Source organism: Numida meleagris, chromosome 10, assembly GCF_002078875.1.
Source record: "Numida meleagris isolate 19003 breed g44 Domestic line chromosome 10, NumMel1.0, whole genome shotgun sequence".
NCBI classification, from domain to species: Eukaryota; Metazoa; Chordata; class Aves; order Galliformes; family Numididae; genus Numida; species Numida meleagris.
In genome coordinates, this window is record NC_034418.1 from 4,936,742 (window position 1) to 4,946,950 (window position 10,209).

The 10,209-nt window shown below is 35.7% G+C and overlaps 1 long non-coding RNA gene across 1 annotated transcript in view; it reads left to right on the top strand.

Annotated features, from left to right (window-relative positions):
- LOC110404075 overlaps positions 1-6,258 on the top strand; it is a 46,666-nt gene extending 40,408 nt beyond the window's left edge. Inside the window, exon 3 of the long non-coding RNA XR_002442052.1 lies at positions 6,075-6,258. This is a non-coding gene — a long non-coding RNA (uncharacterized LOC110404075). The remainder of the gene's footprint in view (positions 1-6,074) is intronic.

A 10,209-nucleotide genomic window follows, 5' to 3' on the forward strand; every position in this document is an offset into this window, starting at 1 on the left:
ATATGTGAAGCCATAGAAAACACAAAAGTATAATCTCTTGAAAGTACTTTGTTGGGTTTTTTTTTTTTGTTGTTGTTGTTTTTTTTTTCTGTCAAAATTCCTGGTTACCCATCCATAGCAAAAAACTATATCAATCAAGTGGCAGAGGCCTGTCTAGGTCAAACCTGGGACAAATGCACTGGGAGTAGTTTTGTGGGGAAAGAGACCTAAAGGACCTCTGTCTCTTCTTCTTTATAATGGTCTTGTAGACTCATCTGAGTCTGTGGCCTGGCTCAGAATTTCACCACAGATTGTGCTTTCCCTGACTCTGTGATTTCAGTCTTAAAAATTTTCACTCTGAAATTTTGGCTTATGCAACATCTAGCTGGAGTCATGCTCTACTTTTTGACAGTGGTGTGACTGTGTTTCTCCTGGGCCAGATGTATTTATTTTAATCTTTCTGCTTTTCCTTTCAACACTAACTTTGTAGTCAGATGGATCACTGGCATCTTGCTATTGTCACCAGCCACCTTCATCTTTCTAAAGAAAGACAAATCATAAGGAAGAAAATAATCCACAGTCTTTTTCCTGAAGTACTCACCTGTGCAGATCTAGGATTTATATGAAAAAAATTTACCGTCAGTGGCCTTGGGAGTTACATGTATCTTATGGGGTGTAGATCCATGTGGGTGTTTGCTGGTAGATGGTAAGTCAGAGTGAAACCTGGCTAGCAGAATGCACCTCTGAATGTGGTCTAAACATCTTATAAACTCACACAAGATATAAAAACTCACATGCAAGTCAACTTGAGGAAGATTATCATATAACTGCTTAACTACGATAAAAGACACAAGAATTTGCTTGTCTTCCTTTTTCTGGATACTAAAATGTTGTCGGGTTAAGCTTATAACTTTGGGTGATTCTTCCCTCTACATGCAAGGGGAAGACAGTCTAGTAACATTTTTCTGTCCAGCTCTGTCTTACTAGTCAGCCTGCCCAAGGCAGCTGCTCCTGATGATGGTATGGGACTTCTTCACTGGGATGGAAAAGGTGACTGGACTTGCTCTAGATTGTGTAATTTACATATTAGCACTTGCTTGAGATACACCAGAAACACAAGCTAGCTCTTCTCCTTATTGAATACAGATCCAAAACCTTAAATGAAAAACAGCTCTAAAACCTTTCTTCCAAGGTGATAAGAATGGATATTGTAATCAATGCTGTATATAAATGAAAGATAAGGAAGGAAAAAAAAAATACAACCCAAAAACCTATTGTGTTCCACTTGCATGTTTAGCTCAATTGGCACTTAGCATGTGTTGGACTAACTACAGAATCTTAACTAATGATTTCGTGTTATCAGCTGTAGTGGTATTTGATGTATCTCCGGTTTCTTCCACAGAACTGCTATTAAAAAAAAATCTGTCTGCAGTAAAGTGATTGGTTAATGGCACACAGGGAGAATAATTGACAACTCAGCCAAAACATCTGGGGATGAAATATATTTTGTCAAAGAGCTAAGACCCTTGTGTTGAGAAAATGCATTTTTTCACTCTGATCCGTTCTGTCAACAAAACACTTTTCATCAGAAACATCAAAGCCATTCCATCTGCAAATTTCATTTTTTGAATCCCTTAATCTATTCTGTTGACAAAAATTTCTGTCAACTGCCTCAAACCATTGTATTAACAAATTTTGCTTTGTCAATCATGATTTATTCTTTTGCCAAATACATTCTATAATATTCTGCTTCATCCTGTGGAGAGAATATGTAAGTCAGTCGCCCTCTTAATTTTTTAGGAAGTGAAAGGTGAAAGCAAAAGTAGCATCACAGCTGCTAATCCACTTGAATCTATCCTCTGACTTTTTAAATATATCTAGTTGAATTAAATTTTCTGCTGAATAATGCAAAAGTTTAAATAAGGAAATAAAATCACCAAAAGGAAATATTAAGTGAGAAATGCATCTGTTTGTTAATCATAGCTTTCAGGCTCACGGCACAAAGGTGATCTCTGATGAGCTTTACTTTAGCTCGTTTGTAGGTGTTGGTGTACTGAGGCTCATTGTAACCTCACTGCTTGTAATGAACTACTGAAAATGAACAAAATATTGTAGCTACCCCTAATGCATTCCATGTTGATTCAATATTAACTTGTATAAAAATGAATTGCTACCAAATTCATTCATTAAAGCCCGTGCTTGTTTAAAAGCAGAATCACAAGATAATAGGAAAAGGATAGGAGGTTTGCACTGAAAATGCTCACAAACGTCATTAAAGTATTATTGGTAATACAGCTACTGCTTCTTGTAAAGATGGAAAAAAAAAAAACAGGCTTATGATCCAAGTTTAAGATAAGATAATGGATGGTTGATTACTTATTTATTCTGAATCTTCTGCCTATTTCGGATGTATCTTGGCCTTGACTTGTTTTGATCATTTTGAGGTATGTCTTTTTCAATCATTTCCTTCATTTTGAAATCAAGTAAAACAAATGTATTTTGGATTATAGAGGAAGATACAAGCAACTTAACAATAATATAATTTTTTGTATAAGGCATATAATTCCATATACTCCGTATGGTTTCTTAGGTTCAAATATAGAATTATGCTATTAGTTTTATGTTGAAAGTCTCTGCATGTGGTGCCAAGGCAACTCCCAAAAAATTTCAGTAACTTTTTCTCTCAGTAAAATAGGAATAACCATGTGTCAAAGCAGTCCAGTGAATTTTTGCTGTAATGGTTAATTTTTCTGAGCTACAGGAAGAATTAAACAGTAACCTCGAGCCAGTGGCACTGCATCATAATGGATTTGAATTGAAGTTTCAGTATAGTTTCTCCTGGCTAGAAAAGAGCAGTGTGCTATTTTCTCATATTTGCTCAAATCCTTTCATTAAAAACAAAAAATCTGGATTGTGCCACTATGTAGTTTAATGTGCTAGTATATGTCAAGAATTATTTAGCAGTTGGCATGTGCCTGAAAAACAGGTGTGCTATGAATATGTGACTAAGGCTATATACATAAACATACATACATACATATAATATATTTATACACACACGTATTTTACTGGCAATAGTTACATCAGTGGAAACTGAAGCTCTAAGAGAAAGAAATAACTGCAAGATGTATAAGGGTGATACCATCCACTGTAGCTTATGTGTTTGAACTTCTTTTAAACGTAGGGGGAAATGATACAGTTCTGCCTTCTCAAGCAGGTAATGCTTGTCCCATCAGGCTCCCATTCAAGGAAGGGACAACCACGGAACTACATAAGTATTAACAGGAATTTAATACAAATGTTAAGAAAGGAGATATTCTAGAGAGGGATAAACTGCTACACTTGAATCTAGGTGCTACTTGAACAAACAGTTCAGTAAGTCTGTAAATTGTTTTGTTATTGATTACCACAATGCCTCTAATATTTTTGCCCTAAGGCCATTGCAGTACTATTTAGCTGCGGATCACAGATCAGTCTTCTCCTCTAGCCCTTTATTTAAAAGCCATGCATGAAATTCAAGCTGCCTTTTGGATAAACATTAGGCAATTTCTGGCTTCATGCGCTGTTTCAGGGTTCCTACAGCAGTGTGTTCTGGATGGTTCTCGAATGATGGATGCAGGCTGGTACTCTCCAGTCTGATGATGTCTGAAGTAGACTTTTCCTGCTGAGATCAATCACCCTGGGATGCATAGAATAGCTGACCAGCCCAAAATCAAACATGCCCCCAAAGCAGGCATTATATTGATGTTTCTCATTCAATTTGCACAAATGTAAATTTGAAAGTGTTTAAAAATGGATCAATCACCTTTTTCTATGAAATTATTATGCATGGATATTTTTCTAATCTTAACTCTGCACATTCTTTTTGTCAGAGGAGTAGTTTGTGTTCAGTATAACTTCTGACTCAAATATTCCTTCCAATTATGCGTTTTTGGGGGACTTTGTTATTTCTTTTTTTTTTTTTTTTGCTGTGCTTCCTGCATTCTGGGTCTTTTTTCATAACTTTAATTTCACACTTAAATGTCAATTACCTCTCTGAAGTTTTTGCTCTTTATTTTCAAAGGGGCTACAAAGCAGTCACTTTGTATAAGGGCTGCAGTATGCAATTGAGTTGACAGGTTATCATTTATTAGCATCTGTCATTAGAAAGTTCAGAATTTGGCATGTCATTCTATTGGAAATAAAATATGATTGACATTAATCAAAATTTGTTTCTTCATCCAGTAACATGACAAATTCAGAGAATAATGAGTTGTATGCAGTGTCCACAATTCCTAGAGGAAAATATGGAATAACTGATCAAAGGAGTATTGTGTTCAATGCTATTTTTATTACTTTAAGACAGAAGTTCCTAAATTCTACAAGAATGAGATTTGCTAAGGTTGACTTACTTCCAAAAGTGTTTGTACTTGGTTTTTGTGGTTTAACCTGGCAGCAGCAGGAAAAAAATATATATTTATTTTATGTGTGACAGATAAGAGAAACACAATACAGCTGTGTAATAAAAGTGATTATCGTTTGAATAACAATGAGCATATTGTAAAAGTAAGGGAAATATTTCTCTTATAAACCCACTTATCTGTGTAGGGCTAATTAAAATAGGAAGTTGTTCTAATTTGTACTTTGATCCCGAGGACAGCTGTATATCTGATAATTTTAGCTTTAAGACAAATAGAATTCTTGAGCAAAGTGTAAATATTGTACACATCCAGTGGCCAGTAGAGGAAAGTTGCGGCTCTGTGAGTTGAAGATTTGATTCTCGAAAAACAGCCTTTACTCCAGGAATGCACTCATTTTCAGTGGAAGCATATCTTGTTGGAGTTCTAGGAAAAACTCAACACCAGATCTGTGTGCATGTACGGGAGGGAAGAAGGAGTAATTAGAGCTGTTCAACTGGCTGTGCAGGCACTAATCTAACACTGAGTATACAAGTAACTTCAGAAGTCAAGGGAATAAAAACTACAGAGCAGTGTTTACTTCTCTTCTGTGGGGCCAGGTTAATAAAGAGGAATGAAAAGAATAAATCTGTTCTAAGGCTTTTTCCAGTGGCTGTTCAGTGGAGGCTAGGTATACTGGGAGCTGATTATTGTTTAATGTGTTACTACAAAGAAAGGACAATGCTGTGCAGAAAACATTTCTGGAAAGTAGAAGGATACAATTTGACATTTTATTGCTTTTACTAAAGGTCAACAATATTTTACTGTTTTGCTTAATGGAGACAATAATCACACACATTGCCTTCAGCATTTTTCTTTTTTTTTGTGTATGGGCTGGATTATGTTGTTTTTGATTTTTGTGGTTTTTTTTTTGTTTTGTTTTTTTTGCACTGACGTTAAATAAAAGCGAAAAATGTGAAGTGAGTGCAGGAGAGAGGCTATGCTGTGGCACTTCTTACTGCTTTACTGAGATCCAAGCCTCTCACTGATGGTGGAGGGATTCATTTATTGCTCCAATGTGCCATAGAGCTAGAATGCACTCCAGGAATATCCATAGATTAAAAAGGGCTGTATGACTGGCTAAGTTGTCATATAAACCACTAACCATAAGAGCTGAACCATAATGCAAAGTTACTTCTATGCTTATATCGTTTAGATTTCTTTTAGCTTCTTCACTTGTATTTATTTTACAAAACAAACAAAGAAGCCCAAACTGAAGGCAGAGTGAACTTCTGTTATACATTCCCCATATGTTAATTTATTTTGTCTTGATTCCATTTAGTCACCTCGCAGCTGCAGAAGGGCTGGCATAGTTTGTTCTTACTATACTTCATAAACTGTATGTTCTTTTCTGAAGCCTTTGGCTTTTTGCTGCAGCAATAACCAGAATGTCTTAGTAACATTTCTGTCATTGGTCCTGTGGATGATCCTGATTTCTGCATGTGGAAATCCTCCGAGAACATAGCTCTACAGCATTCTAGTGAATTCGTAAAATCTATCTGCTGTTTAGCTAGATAGAAAATACAGCCTGCAATACCTGTGAATACAGGCATCATCTTGTTCTTCGTAAAATAGCAGTAGTGTTTAGTGCTGATACACCGTTAATGATATAGAATGATGATTGGTGAGTTAAAGCATTTTTAAATCTATCTGTTTCAGAATTTTCTCAAGTGGATTTGATTCCCATCTTATCACTGATGTAAAATCAGGAGCTTCTCTACTGAAGATGAATCACTTATGCTGTGTAGAGGAAATGAAGGTAGGAAAAATTATCGGTTATTATTCTATTCTTGTTTGATCAAGGCAAGCGATGTTATGGAAGACAGCGGATTTATATCTGTCTAAAAACGGTCAGATCAGGAGCACTTGTATGTTAACCACTTAAAAACAAATCCATGATGCTCTACACTAACTTAGGAAATAGTATACGATCTCCTGAAACCCCTGGTTTTCCTCTTGATAAGATCACCTGCTATTATGGATAATAGCAGTGTTTACTTCTGTTCTTTAGTTCCGTTGATTTTTAGTTGTCAACAATCAAGAAATGTACTGCATTTTGGACACATGCATTCTCCAATGGATGTGCCTCTAGCCAATTTGGGTGCAGATTGTTGGCACAAGTAGCTATTTCTTCATTATAGCAAATATTAAACTGAAGTCAGATAGCTAAGAATTGAGTGCTACTCGAATTTCGTTGCTGAATACACCATTTTCTGCTGTTTAATGCATGTTTATATGTAGCCTATTTGGTTCCTCTGGAGTTCAACTGGAGAATTGTCTTTTTACTTTCCTTGTGATGCAGGGGTGAAACAATGTTAGTGGAAATTAGCTGAATGATTGAAAACCACTCCATATCACTAATCTGTTCTAATTTGTATCAGCCCATTACAATTTTGCACTGTAGCTTTCATTTTTGTTTCTGGTGTTTGAATTCCCTTGATCATCAGTAGGTTAAAATGTGGTTTTCAGCTTGTTCTAATAGTCTGTATTATTCTGTTTCTCCAAACACATAGCATATGCATGCACATGCTCCTAAAGAGAAATAATCATTCATCCTTCTCCTTAGCAAGCATATTGACTAGTTATATAAAGACAGTCAGAAATGACATCCTGAGGCTTTTCAGGTTTTGGATGAAAACTGATGTCTGTATCACTGTAGTCGATAGTGTAAGTATGGGCAGCACACTAAGCTAGTTTAAGTCTTAAACTATCTTAAAGTATAGATATCTGGCCAAGAAAGCAAGATCTGCTTGTTGAAACCAATGTGAAATACTGTGTAAACTGCTTTAGTCAAACAGCACTTATGTCTCTACTTTTGTTGTCATACTGGGTGCTCTACTAGTGGGATTTTACTATCTGCATTCCAGGCAGTCAGAAAGGATTCATATGAACAAAAAATACAACTGAGAAAATAACGTATTGCATAATATTGTGTTTTCTGTTGCTTCGTTTGCCTTTATTTATACGACTTGTAAACACTGGTGTTTCAACATTGCTAATGTCTACATAGCAATTTCTTATTAGTCTGTAGATTATCAGATTTCCCTGATCTGCAGAGAGGCTTATATTCAGTTGGGCCAAGCTCCCTAGTCAATCAGGCCAGTTTTGTCCAGATGATATAATACTCTAATCTAAACTAAAGATTCAAAGTAAAATAGGTGAAGCATGTATCTTCCCTCCTTAATTCTCCTCATCACTCTGGAGAAGTCTTGAGTTTCTGTACGTCAACAACTAAATGTGCAGAACTTACACTGTGAATTTGTGCAGAACTTACACTGTGAATTTGTGCAGAACTTACACTGTGAATTTGTGCAGAACTTACACTGTGAATNGCAGAACTTACACTGTGAATTTGTGCAGAACTTACACTGTGAATTTGTGCAGAACTTACACTGTGAATTTGTGCAGAACTTACACTGTGAATTTGACCTTTGTTCCATACGTGCTCAAAAAAAATAAGAAAGTTACTTCAAACTTTTCTGATTCTTCTGGTTTTCAGCATTAGGTTTATGCTCTCCTTTTATATGTTTAAACACAGGCTGCTGACCTTTTTACCGGACTATTTATGGTGGTTTAAATGAGCTCCATACTTAAGCGTCTGATTTTATGATTTGGTGTCTTAAAATTCCTTTCATAAAAGCTGATACAAAAGTACATATTGACTTCCAACAAATACTAACTTTCCTATTCTTGACTCATCAACTGTTTAGAAGTGTTTCCTAATTTTGGGCAGGGAATGTGTCCATTGATACAGGTAACAATGAGTAAGAAGGCTAAAATCAATGGATTTCTTTATATTGACTATGAGAACTAGATCAGAATCCCAAGAATTTGGGGGAGGGAGGATATTCCACAGAAGGGAATGTAGAGGAAATGAGGTAATAATACTGACATTGCTTAACAGTTGTATTATTACAGTATATCTCCCTTGAGGATGTTTAAATTTTAGGTTAAACCACATCTAACCTGTTATTAGCTAAGTGAGAATGAGGCCCTTTTGTGCTGAATAGAGATTATCACAAATGAAGAGTTAGTTTAATTTCTTTACAGGATATATGTAGTTCATGCATGGGATATGTGAACAAGCCATTAGCAAAATATATCATATCCTAGATATTTCCAAAACAACTACTACTCATGAGTCAACTCCAACTGAATATCCATATTGTTTAATGAAGTAACAATGACTTTACAACTGAATTTCAACATTTCATTGGTGTTTGTCTATCTTCGCCTACCATGAAGTTTATGTATGTCACTCTAAAAGTAATGCCTCCTATTTTTTTTCCATGGAAATTAAAGATTACAAAGAGACAATAACATTACCTGATAGAGAAAATTCTCAGCTACAAAGCACTGTTTTTCAACATAGTCACTACTCTTATCTATGCATTTTTATTAGTGATGAAGGAGAGCCTGAATGCAATGCTTATAAAAATGACAGCATGGCTGTCCAGAACACGGCTTGTCTTTCACATTGTTGTCACTACTGCTGAAACACTCTTCCCACTACATCACTATGCTAACCTCCACTGTTTGATCTCCACAAACATTTAGCAAGTGTCAATGAATGTCAGTGGGTGCCATTTTTTTCTGCATGAAATAATTCAGTGACACACTTTTGCTTTAGAAACCAATTTGTCAGACTGCCCCTCTGCTGCCATCTGTCGCATGGCAACAAAATGTAATGGAATATCAGTGGAAAGGTTCAACCTCTACTGCCTTCCCACAAATATCTGCCTCTGATGTAGTGGGCCAACATAATAAGACGGTAGATGTTACTTTTGGAGCTCATGGAACTGAAAAAATAAAGCTTTGCTCCACTGGAGGTTTCAAGCGGTGATATGACTCAGAGATTAGGTTGAGAGTTGCATTTTGCTTGGGTAAAGTGTTATGTGGTAAGCAGGGGTGGTTATCTACAGGGATATGAGTTACACCAAATGTCTAAACAAAAGTATCTGTTTTGCACAGTCATCCGTTCTGTCTGTCTGTGTCTTGCAGTTTAGCAATAAAATAGTTGACGCTGAATTTCCTATGATCTGTAAGAACTCAGATATGTATCACCAAAATGATCGTGGAATATGTACAATATTTATAATGCATTATCTCATTAGCTAGGTCTGTCTGGCAATTTAAAATACAACTTGACAAATTTGTTTTGGATTTTCTATCATCAGTTTCGTTGAGGTTCCAGTGTAGCTGGAGAAGGATCACATGGACATGTAGTTTTAGTTCACTGTTTTAAAAATAAGACTTCAAAAGCTTTCTTAAAAACAAACAGACATACCCACCTTTATTCTCTATCAGAACAGGTTTCTTAAATCAATCTTCTCCTGGAGGTTATGGGGCTGTTCATTCACTTCTAAAGTGAAAGCTGAACAAAAATTGTTGGTAATTTACATTCGTATGTACATATGTATGTATCTATGTAATTAAGGAGTTTGCTATCAGTACAAGACGATAAAGTAAACTTGTGTCATAAATGGAGCACCTTACTGTAAGTAGATATACTATGTATGATAGCAGTACATGTAGCAATAACATACGCAATAAATAAATATGGTTAATAACAGTTTTCAGAAAACTGTCATAGATCAGTAAAATAAAAATGACCCCAAACTTATAATTTCTATTAATAGGGCAAAAATGAAGAGTTATAAAAATCCTTCAGTGGATGACTACATTTAATTGGTATCTTCTCCAGGAAGTAGAACTTATGTTTTGATTGACAATTAGCTGCTCCAATATTCTAGAAAGTTTTATTCACTTTAGAATTCCACCATACCCTCAGGAA